Here is a 12765-nt window from a genome sequence, read left to right as displayed (position 1 = left end):
TCTCTTGTCAGTAGTGAAGCTTGGTATACGTAATCTTATTTATGCTTATTCATGGGGAAGTATTGTTGGGGGCACTAAAAGATGGCCTAATGTGAAGTTCAAAATGGCGCTCAAATTAACATATCGATGGACCCCTGACTCCACTGGGTGTTACTAGGAGACCCATTACTAGCTCCTATGGGCAAACAATCTTGAATAACCATATGGATGGATTCCATAGATGTTTTTTTGGCGGTTCCAGCCTCGAGACCTGGTAGACAGTGATCATGTATCATAGCTAATCATTCGTGGGAGACAAATGGGCTCATCTCTCACATCTCCAAAATGTGGTGGATTCCTAAATAATCATGCAAAGTTTCATTAGCCCACAACGGCTAGAAACTAGAAGGAATAAAACTCACCATTGCCTTAAGAAATAAATTAAAACTTACTGCTATCAACAATGAAGTTGGGTGGGATATGATAACAAAGGTTCTTGCGACAGACACGCTTCACCATAAGAGTGAAAAATGTGTGACTTGTGACTCACAACAACATGGGTAGCTCAATGCCAAAGGGATGGCCTCTAGGTCTGGAATTTTCCAGAGAATCGTTCCGAAATGTTTCTCATTTTTTTTGCACTGCTCGGTCGAATCAGCAAAAGGATGGTTTCGCATGTGAATCACTCCCGTTTCTTTTCCTCCTGTTCTAGCAATTATATCTTTTTTCAATTATAATTCTTTTTAGTGCAGTAAGTTAAAATGAGTTGTACTTGAGTTGTTCTTTGCCCACAAAAAGTCCAAAATTTTTTGGAAGCATATTTTTATTTGTATAAATTTTGAAGAAAATATATGTTTTCTTGTGGGTTGGAATCTGGTCTACCAACCAAACGGTCCCATAAAGTGATTCTGATTCATCACCTGAAATGTTTCTTGCAAGAATCTAGATCCGAAACAATTCTACGAGAATCTTGATACCTACCAAATGGATCCTTAATTAGTTTTGCTATTCAATATCCGCATATTGATTTTTCGATAATTATGGGTATGGCCTTTTGGGTCTAGGATATTTTTTCTTTTATTTATTTCAGTCGTTTGCAATCGTTTGGCAGAAAGGGACAAGCAGGTGAAAGGCTGGGTTTCTCTTGAAAGTAAACCAAGTGACTATTGCACAGGGCCGGGAGGGGTACTAGCAAGAACTATTCATGCAGTCATACTAGCAAACAGAGGTGGTCACAGGTCGACGTCGTATAGCTTCCATCAATAACGTATGAGCCACAGCAGCAACGACAGTATTATTAAGGTCATGTCTAAATTCAAGGGGTAAAGTTTTAGGGTGTTACATCAAATGTCACATGGAGGTGTCGTATGTGGTGTTCGGATATTAATAAAAAACAAATTATAGAATACGTTAGTAATCAGCGAGATGAATTTATTAAGCATAATTAATCCACCATTAGCACATGTATTACTGTAGCGCCGCGTTGTCAAATCATGGTCTACCTAGGCTTAAAAGATTCATCTCATAAATTGTGCAATTAATTAGTTATTTTTTTAGTCTATATTTAATACTCCATGTATGTATTCAAACATTTGATAAGACAGAAAATAAACTTTAGGAGAGAAACTAAACAAGGCCTAAGTCATTATTATTACAGTATCTGTATGCATCCACTGTGATGGAACAAAGAGCTTTAAATTGTCAATAGTGTGCATCTGAAACGATAACCAGACAATCAAGATGATGTCGCTACCCACTTGCGCAACGTCCAACGTGCGCACAGAATTAACCACAAAATGCATATGGTCTGCCGGCACTGGCTCATGCATTTTTCGTACGTTGGAAGGACACACACACGCAGGTGTGGTGTGGCGCCCCGGCGCGCACTGGTCGACACGCTCTATGACTCTATGCTGCCCTCGCGCGGGCGCCATCATATCCCCGGTTGAAACCGTACGTGTACTCGTACTCGCCGCCGTCTACTCGTCGTGTATTTGCCAGTCCAGCCATACCCATACTGTATAGTGTATATACCCCTAGTACTACTTACCGTTCCTAAAAAAAAATACAACTATGGGTTATGTGCCACTTTAAGGACGCGTTTGGCGCTGCTCCTGGCGGCTCCGGCTCCTCACCTCGTGGTACTGTAGCGTCACTGTAGCAGGAGCCGTTTCGGAAATCGAGGCGCAAAATGAACTGAAAAGAAGCCGGAAAGAGGAGGAGCCGGCGAAGCCACGATTTCGAGCTTCGCCAGCTCCGTGCTACAGTGCATAAACAGTACCGGAGCCGGAGCCTCCCGGAGCTCCTCCAAACAGGACCTAAGTACCTTATGTTTAACCAAGTTTCTATTAAATAAAATTCATGTTTATGGCTTTAAATTAATTTATTATAAAAACACGTTTCATAATTAATCTAATAATATTTATTTTATATTATAAATATTTATATTTTTTATCTATAATTGATCGAAGATAATATATAAAAAATGATACTATTTCAGAATTATATTCTTTTGTACGGAGGCAGTAATAACTATCCAAGCGAGCGATGGACATGCAACCCGGCCGGGTGCCAGGACGTACGCGCACGGATTGCATGATGCATTGTCCCTCGGCCGGCAACGGATCGCCGCCGTACGGTGACGCCACTGCACATTGCCCGTGGCTCGAGGGCGCCGTACCCCTACATGCATGTACATGCTGCGGGGCATGCATGCATATGTATTGCATGCGTGCGCCACGACTACTCTACACTGCTCTAGCCAGATCCCGCACGGCATCGTTGGCCAACTCAACTTCATGGTCGCCCATGGCTAGCTGCCAGCAAAAGCTGGCGCCGTGTCTTGCTCGCTGCACGCAAGACTTGCAGTAGTCTCTGAGTCGGCGTCGGGCAAAATGAGCTGGCGACTGAGCGTCATGTGTACCGCACGACCATCATATCATTTAGATTTAGGTGTGCATTCATCTACGTACCGCGCGGCACCAGTGAAGAAAATGCTCGGTGAAAAAAAAACGGTTGAGGAAGACGTCGGGAAAGAATTGCATATATATCATATATGGAAGGAATGCGTTGTAATTTGGGATGGAGGGAGTAGTTCACAGGTAACGTGCATCTCTTATTAGGGAACAAACTGTCGATCGTTGGGACTTGGGAGAGCACGTCGTCCAGTTGATGCAAAGAAACAAAGGCGTGACAGGTCACGGAATGCATGCCGGCAGGACCAGCACAGAATGGACCAGCTGATGCATGCGGTCCGTCCGATACAGACACACATGCATCATGGGCTGTTGCGCGCGCGCGGCCGAGCTGGGGGACCGGCATGCCGGTACGGTGACGGCGATCGAGAGGTGAGCTAGCTAGCTAGTCCAATGATCGGGTTGTGTCCATCAGTTATGCATTGCGCGCTCGCACTGTGCGTGTTACGCACGAATGTTATGCTATCTCCAACAACGACACTTAAAATACAAGACATATTTGTCCTTTAGGTAACGCTACACACAAAAGGTTCAATACATATTCGATATCTTCTTCAACAACAAGATCCAAAAGAGAATTCTTTCTGTAAATAGATTTTCAGAAGAAAGGATGTTCATATCTAGGTTGTGCCTCTTAGACAACTTAAAAATAGATCTTATATATAGATAGAGGTTAATTTTATGTCTTTTGCTATTTTAGGTTTAGACGCTAAACACTCTCAGGATGCAGCTCGGCGCGCGCCTGCTCTTGTCTCGATCTACTGCGTGCAGGCCAGGCGGCGCTAGTACGGATACTACTGATGCAGGGCCCTTTACTGCTACAAAATCTGTAGCGTCCCTGTACTTTTAGGACAACGTGTCGATGTTGATGCGTGCCTGCCTTCGCACGCAGCAGACCCATCGATCCTGCGCTCGATCGGCTGGCCAGCCCCCTCATGGATACTATTTACATAAACTAGTTAGTAGTATTTTTTTCTCACATAAACGAATCAATAACGATACGAACTAGCCAACCAATCAGACTGCATGACTCCTGACTGCATTGAAAGGAAGGAAACGGCACGGAACGTCGTACGGGTGCAGCGTTCGCAGTTGCTACCTCTGTCAAAAAAATATGGGAGAATGGTGTTTTTACCCCTGTCTAATAAGTTAATTGTGATTTTACCCTTTCTTTTTTAACCTTGTGTTTTTACCCTTGTTATTTTGAACTGAATGATCCGTTTGCCCTTGCTTTTAACGCCCGTCAGATGAACATGGATTAAATGAATTAAAAAAATTATAAATCAGAAAAACAAAGGCCAAATGACCATAGTGCCCCTATCCTTATCTCATCGTCCCAAACGCATAGGGCGTCGTCGCTCACGTCGGCTTGGGCGCGGCTTTTCCAGCGGCGGCGGCTGCAGAAGCACCAGGGGAGGGGAGGCCACGACTCTAGGTTCGGGCGTAGGGAGGGGATGCTTCCAAGGTCCCCGCCACGTCGCCGCGCGCCACCGTGGCGCCCGTGCCGCCGGTCATGCCAAGGGAGCTCGCGCGGACCAGGTTCGCCGACGCCGCGGCCGCGGCCGCGCCGGAGAGCCCCAAGCACGAGGCGGCCGCCGTGACGGTGCAGAAGGTGTACAAGAGCTTCCGCACGCGCCGCCGCCTCGCCGACTGCGCCGTCGTCGTCGAGCAGATCTGGTGCGTGCGCCGCCCTTCCTACACATAATACTTCTTCTGCCTCTTCTTCCAGAATCCGCGTCCGCATTGCGCCGCGTTCGTGTGCTTGCTAGACGCTGACCCGTGCGTCTCGATCGATGCGATTCCTGCAGGTGGGAGCTGCTGGACTTCGCGCTGCTCAGGAGGAGCTCCGTCTCCTTCTTTGACATCGAGAGGCAGGAATCGGCGGTGTCCAAGTGGGCGAGGGCAAGAACCAGAGCTGCCAAGGTTCGGTTCGCATCATCTCTAGCCTGTCCAAAAGCTGTCTTCTCTCAGCATTCCCAGTTCTTCCGATATGAGATTATTACTAACGGCATTCGCAAATCACACCAAATTCAGGTTGGCAAAGGGTTGTCCAAGGATGAGAAGGCCCAGAAACTTGCTCTGCAGCACTGGCTCGAAGCTGTGAGTATTTAGATATATTGCTGTCAGTTAGGCGCCATGTGAAGCACTGAAACTCTGAAATTTGACGAACAGATTGACCCGCGCCACCGGTACGGTCATAACCTTCACTATTACTACGACTGCTGGCTGAGGTGCGAGAGCAAGGAGCCATTCTTCTACTGGTTAGTGTCCTTATCTGAACTGAACATGACATTTTTATCTTCTTCTAGATATTTCATCAGCTATTGAAAATCTGACTTTCTTGTGCTTGCCTTGTTCAGGCTGGACGTTGGAGAAGGCAAGGAAATCAATCTCGAGCGGTGTCCTCGGTTGAAGCTTCTGAGCCAGTGCATCAAGTACCTTGGTCCGGTAAGCCTACATAAATTATTTGGAGATGGTATCTCGAGAGACTGCCTGCTGAAAAAAAATCAGAAAATAATGATCCAAGCTGTATTTGTGCAGAAAGAAAGACGAGAGTATGAGGTTGTGATTGAGGATGGCAAGTTTATGTTCAAGAAGAGCAGGCAAATCCTCGACACATCCGGTGGACCAAGAGATGCCAAGTGGATCTTTGTTCTAAGCACATCCAAGAATCTGTATGTTGGACAGGTAATTTTCAGCCGCCTTGGTGCTGCCAATAACACAAAGTAGCTTCTTGGATCACCATCTCATCATGTAACTAAGACTGTCCATGAATCCCAATTGCAGAAGAAAAAGGGCACTCTTCAGAGATGTGCCATGCTTCAAAATTTTTGCCTGTTGTATTCAGCATTCTAAACTGTTCCGACGTCAATGCCGCAGATGAGCCCAGATGAAGACGACGAGGAGTTCTGGAGCAGGCTCAGAAGCATCCCCTCCGACTGCTGCGCCGCTGCTGACAAACCTGAACAAGATCAACAGGCCGTAGCTCAAGAAACCAACCCTTGCCAGGCACCTCAAGAAGCCACTGAATCGACCACACCTGACGAAGTCTCCCAGCAGGAAGAAACAAGCAAGAGTCTCAGTCCCACTGCAAGTGTCACGAGGCAAGATTCAACCGAGGACGCCGTGACCTCAACGTCCGGCCACTGTGCCCTGTCCGAAGATAGTCAAGAGGAGAACAACGCCGCCGCCGCCGCCGCCAACAATACGGCCGTGCCGAGGGAGAAGATCCTGCAGAGGATCAGCTCGAAGAAGGAGACCAAGTCGTACCAGCTGGGGAAGCAGGTGTCCTTCAAGTGGACCACGGGCGCGGGGCCCCGGATAGTGTGCGTCCGGGACTACCCGTCGGAGCTCCAGCTCCGGGCGCTGGAGCAGGTGCACCTGTCAGGTGGGAGAGAATTTGTTGAAGTGAAGGAATTTGGAGTGCCAAATATTTTGAAATCAATGGCCTGGTGTGGTGATAACATATGTCTTGGAATCAGGCGGGAATATATGATAATAAATAGCATGACCGGGGCACTAACAGAAGTGTTTTCTTCTGGGAGGATCGCTCCTCCTTTAGTTGTGCCTCTTCCTACTGGGGAACTGATCCTTGGCAAGGTATAATACTTCAATTTTCGTGATGCTGTGTCCAATTCCTGTCCCATTTCATAAATCTGTTAGATGGCAGATCTTTTTTTTGGTTCCAAAGTGACATTATTCTATGCTTTACGAGAAGAGTGGCAGATGTTCTAACAATGTACTTATTTCCATTTTCTAATTTTAGTTGAGCGAATTCTGAGGGTTAAGTTTATTTCTGGAGTGTTTGAGCATCCATTTTCAGACCAATCTCTACTGGACATAGTTGGCTGTAAGGTAACATGCTTCTGGTTTCTTTCAAACTTCTATTGTTCATTTGTCCTTATAAAAAATAGAGTGACTGGGTACTTCAATTGTTCATTTGAACTAGCATGGATATAATTGTTCTGAAAGAAGTGATGATTATTTTGAGTGAAGTAACCTTCTTGGTTCTGAAGAAACTGTTTATTGTTTAGGAACTACAGCTGTAAACTGTCTCTTGGCCGTGGACGTCGGCGCCGACTTCAGGAGGTTTCACCGGGAGAAGGCGGCAGCGTCCAGGGCTATGCCGACGCTGGACACACGGAAACACGGCGGAGTCGAGTCCACTGTCTACATATGAATCGATCTCTGTAGCATCTTATGTAATCTCCCATCCCAGCATTATGAACCTTTTGGTTTCAAAATTTTGAATATTTATCAATATTAAATCTGAGTTCAAATAATTGCAAGTTGAGCCAAATATGTTTGACCAAATTTAATCAATTGTCAGCATACAATAAAAAGTCTAATTCCAAATCAGGGTAAAATCACAATTAGGCATAACAAACAGGGGCAAAATCGCATGGGCATTCATGTCCTTTTGTACAAAGTTTAACACCGTTAGGGGTGGATGACGGAGCAGGGGCAAACTGGTGCTTCGTGAATGGCACAGTAGGGGTAAATTCACAAAGTCAAAAAAATAGGGGCAAAATCACAATTTCGATACAAAACAAGGGTACAAACGCAAGAGCCCCAAAAAATATATATAATTATAGATTATGTGTCAGTTAAAGTGTTTAATGTTTGATCAAATTTATAAAGTTTGTACTTTAAACTTTATTTAAGTATCATACACATGTTCTATAGTGTTTTTACTCAATAATTTTTTCCCACCCTACTTGACATAACATGAGTTATTGAATAAATTTTCATTTAACATTTTTATTGGTCATTTTAGGCTACAAGAAATTTTTCAACACTTTCTATCACATGCATTATTACATAAACATGATGCACATGGCATGATTTAGTAAAAATATGCTCCTAAGGTTACGGTTTGGGACCTGGGAAGGCGGTGGCAAGGTTTTGCCATGCGCAGGGCGGTGCGGCGCCCAGAGCACGACGACGACGCTTGTTGTTCCGACAAAGGCGAGGCCCACATCGACCAACGGTTTCCAGTGCAAGCTATTACGACCTAAGGCAAAGCTAAAACAAAAAGGAAGACAGAAGAGGGAGAGGGGAGAGCGCTGGCCATGTCGAGCGTGAGTTCGGCGGCCATGGCACCCATAGCGGCGGCTTGACCCAAGGGCCCTCACCTAGAGACGAAGCACTGTGTAGCTAGGTGGGGGTGGAAGAGCAGTTCATGGCGGAGCTATGGGCGCAAGGAATCGAATGGAGAGTGAGCGGTGGCTGCGAAAATGGCCGGCGGACAGAGAAGACCGATGGCAAACAAATGGGTGAAGAAAAGGGAGAGTTGGCCGGCGTCGGGCATTAAATGGGCGCAGCGATGCTTCTCCCAGTTTGCTAGCGCGGCTCAGCCTCTATTCACGGTGGCTGCGTGGCTCAAACGGTGAAACGCCGAGAAGATCGACGTTGGCGGCGAGGCAGCCAAGCAAGCTGCTGCTGGTGTATACTGTAGCAGTCTGACGGGGCTTCTTCTTCCCTCTATTTTTCTCGATCTGTTCATCCTCAGCTGAAACTTCATTACTAAAAGTTGTAGAGCTAAAAGAGATCTCCAACAAAGGTTTAAGGGTTAAAGGCTAAAACTAAATGATTAGTGAGATTAAGAATTTTGAAAACCTATACTTGAAAACTGAAAAACTGAATCTATTATGAGTGTTACGAACAGAGTTAGTTTGATACTTTGAGCAATTAATTAGGGATCAATTAATATTCCAATAGCATACTCAAAGGCACATTTTCAAAGTTCAAACTTTATTATACTATAAACTGGTACTATTGTTGTACATGTTTTATTTATGAAAATTGATTAGATAAATTCCCAAACATTGAACTTGCTAACTGCTAATCTCAGACTAAGAATTTTTTTTAAGAGATTCAAAACAGCACTAGATTGAAAATTGTGGTTACTGTTTGGACAAGTTAGAAGTTGATTTAACTCTTGATCCTTAAACAAAGTTTGTAGTACACAACCAGTACTTCAACTTTTATTTAGGGTCAAACCTCAGAAAGGGTACAGAAATTATAATTACATTTTGGTCAAAACAGCATCATGAAAAGGGCTTAAGACATAATTTAAACACTTAGAAGCATATTTTGACTAAATTATAAACATAAACCCTAACTCATTTGTTCTCCTATGTTAATCAAGTTACTTAGGTGATCAAACAGCAAACACTTGAGCTATCACATAAACATATGAAGTCACATATATATATAAAAGCAAAACATCACATAGAGCAAATTTTAAACTCAATCAAAGACATTATCATATGCTTATGATCATGAATGCATGAATGATGCTTATGCTTGTGAAATGCAAGTGCTAAATGCAAGCTTAACACTTAGGGTGTTACAAGAATTATATTCTTTCAGGATGGAGGGAGTACTTACATACGGTTACGCCCAGGTGATGGTGCGGCCGTGGTGGCGTGGTCGACTGGCACCAGCCGAGCGGAGGCAACCAAAGCAGGAAGGGGTGCAACCTATATCTATATATGTCTAATTTTCAAATCGATCCTATGCAAACTAGTTGTTGCTTTTCATTACACATGATCTGGAAATAAGCCAATTTCTATTCCGAAGAGGAAGTCCACTAATTTTTAGGATTTTTAATTAGTTAAAGTGATTCACCTACTATGGAACATTTCAGAATGGAAAATGTGCAAGTTTTAAATAACAATATGTTTATGATTTCTACCATGTCATTGTTACCATCAGAATAGAGCCTTTTATTGACAGATTGATTAATAAAGCTCAAACTGCCTTTCTCAAGGGCAGAAACATTCTAACTGGTATTATGTGTTTACATGAGATCATTCATGAAACCAAGAAAAGAAAAGAGGTCGGAATCATTTTAAAACTTGACTTTGAAAAAGCTTATGACAAGGTAAATTGGAATTTTTTGTTTGAATACATGCAAATGAGGGGCTTTAATGAGAAATGGAGGAATTGGATTGCCCAAGTAGTCACTTGGGGGACTGTTATCATCAAAATGAATGATAAAGTGGGATCTTATATTAAGAGCTACAAGGAGGTCAGGCAGGGAGACCCTCTGTCCCCCATTTTATTCAATTTTGTTGCTGACAGCTTAATTAAGATGGTAGAAAATGCTCAGGAAAGGAAATTATTCACTGGATTAATTGATCATATCATCCCCAACGGGGTAGCTATTCTACAATACGCTGATGATACTATAGTCTTTCTCAAACATGATCTTGAGGGAGCCAGAAACTTGAAATTGCTTCTCTACATGTATGAGATGATGGCAGGATTGAAAATAAATTTTAACAAAAGTGAGGTAATTGTGATTAATGATGCTAATAATTGGGGACAAGTTTATGCAGATATCTTTAATTGCCAAGTTGGCTTTTTCCCTATCAAATACTTGGGGGTTCCAGTTAGCCCTAGCAGACTTCACTTAAGTGACTGGGCACCTTTGTAGACAAAAGCAACAAAAGGTTAGATGTATGGAAAGGAGGCACAATGTCAATAGTTGGAAGGTCCACATTGATATGTTCTTGCCTTAACAATTCTCCTATCTACCAAATGTCTGTCTACATGTGCCCCAAAACAATTTCTGATAAAATTGATAAGATTAGAAGAACCTTTTTCTGGCAAGGTGGTGGGACCAAGAAAAATACCACTTAGTGAAATGGGCTAAAATTTACAGAAGTAAGAAAAAAGGTGGTCTTGGAATTAAGGACCTGAGGAAGATGAATGTAAGCCTGTTAGCTAAGTGGTGGTGGAAATTATACCAAGAGGAAGGGTCGTGGCAGGAAATTATTAAGGCAAAATACCTGCATAACAAATCAATCCATTCTGTAACCCACAAAGCAACTGACTCCCCTATTTGGTATGATCTTCTCAAAGTTAAGGATGTGTACCTACAGGGTAGGGGAATTAGTATCAGGAATGGGGAAAGGACTGGGTTCTGGTGTGATCCTCGGCTATATGACAAACCCATATTATATATTGCTCCTATCCTGTATATTATGTGTGATCAAAAGGATGCAAATGTTGCTGATATAAAAAATGGTAGAATTCAAATCTCATTTAGAATAAGGTTGACAAATGACTTGCAACTGTGCTGGGATAAGATCATGACTGATGTTGAGGATTTTCAACTTCAGGAATCAGAAGACCAAGTCATTTGGCAACTTGGCAAAAACAATTTGTTCTCTGTGAAGTCTCTGTATAATGCCTTGACTCAGTCTGATACTGGCCCTGCTCATAGAATGATTTGGAAAGGCAAAGCCCCACCAAAAATAAAAATCTTTATCTGGTTAATGACCAATTATACTTTATTAACTAAAGACAATCTTATTAGAAGAAAATGGTCTGGGAACCCCAAATGCCATTTCTGTGATCAGGAAGAAACAATTGATCATTTGTTTTTCACATGTTCTGTTGCCAAAGTGGTTTGGGAGTTATTGCAACTGTGATTGGTGCCACTAATATTCCTACTTCTATTTCCCAATGTTGGGAGCGGTGTGAGTCATGGCTCCCAATGGGCAAGAAGTTCCATTTGTGGGGTATCTCGGCCATTTGCTGGGCGATCTGGAAGGCCCGAAACAGGGCATGTTTCGATGGAAGGATTATAAGAAATCCAATTGAAATTATGTGTCATGCTGCAGCTTTAATGTGTTTTTGGACAGGTCTCTATGCTGAAATCGATAGCATGATGCTCATTAATGGAGTAAACACCATGCTCAAGGTGGCGTCAGATCTTCTTCTCCCCCATAATCCAGCTAAAGACCAGTGCAAGCGTCTGAAGCAAGATGATCGTCCGGACGGTGGAAATCAGAATCAGTGAAGAAGTTGTAGAATTATGGCGTGGAAGTATGGGAGCAATGCTTCGATCTCTAGCTGATGTCTTTTGTGACCTTTTGTTTGGCCAAATGTAGTCATGTGTCTATCTGGACTGTAATAACTGGTTAATTCCCCCTCTGTCTGGTAGCTTAGACGTTGGGCTTATCTTTGAGGTAGTAATAATATTCTGACTCTGAGACAGAGCTCAGATCTACTAGGAATTGTCCCCTCTCTACTATCCTATCTTAACAGACTCATGTATTTCCGTTTAGCTGAAAATGGAAATGGGGCTCGACCTCTTTTGGGGGAAAAATGTTACTAGATATCATTTCTGCTGAATGTATATGCAAATTGGGTAAAAAAAACGTCAACATTCTATCAGGTTTGAAATATATGTGAAAATTCTTTCATGTTTTGCTAATAAAATGCTTGATGGCATCTCAAATTAAAAAGTTGCAAACTCAAAGCTTTAAATCTCTTTAAACTCTACAATTGTTGTATAAAGTTTATCTTGATCTGGCCTCATACGAAAATTTTATAATTTTTTTTTGCAAAACAATAATAGGCTATTACTGGTGACTTAAGGCACGAACTGGCTTATCACTGTCGATTCGTGGCTGCAATTGACAATAATACACTATAACTATCAGTTGCAAAATAATCAATAGTGATAGTATGGCAATGATAGCGTTTTCTGTCGCCCTCTAAAATCCCATTTCTCTTCCCACCATATATAACTCTCACTCCTACAAAACAAATAAGAGATTTCTAAGGGTGTGATTGGTTGACTGTACATACCCCAGCTAGACTGGTAGGATGCAAGTTTATGTTGTTTGTTTGTATGTATTGCCTTCTTGGCCCATCTCGTGGGATGCAAAAGATGCCTCTCAGCCTGGCTCTGCAGATACGCAGATTTTGGGCATTTTCTGGCAGGTGCTTACTCAACTAATGATGTTATTCGGTATGACTAGTAAATATTCAATGGTAATAATACGTTTTA

The 12765-nt window shown here is 43.0% G+C and overlaps 1 pseudogene; it reads left to right on the top strand.

Moving 5' to 3' along the window:
* Positions 1-4293: 4293 nt before the first annotated feature.
* Positions 4294-12078, top strand: LOC136467504 (IQ domain-containing protein IQM2-like; annotated as a pseudogene).
* The last annotated feature ends 687 nt before the right edge of the window (positions 12079-12765 follow it).

The sequence above is a fragment of the Miscanthus floridulus genome, chromosome 7 (genome assembly GCF_019320115.1).
Source record: "Miscanthus floridulus cultivar M001 chromosome 7, ASM1932011v1, whole genome shotgun sequence".
NCBI lineage: Eukaryota > Viridiplantae > Streptophyta > Magnoliopsida > Poales > Poaceae > Miscanthus > Miscanthus floridulus.
The sequence above is the reverse complement of the archived record's forward strand: the minus strand, read 5'-3'. Positions and strand labels throughout refer to the sequence as shown.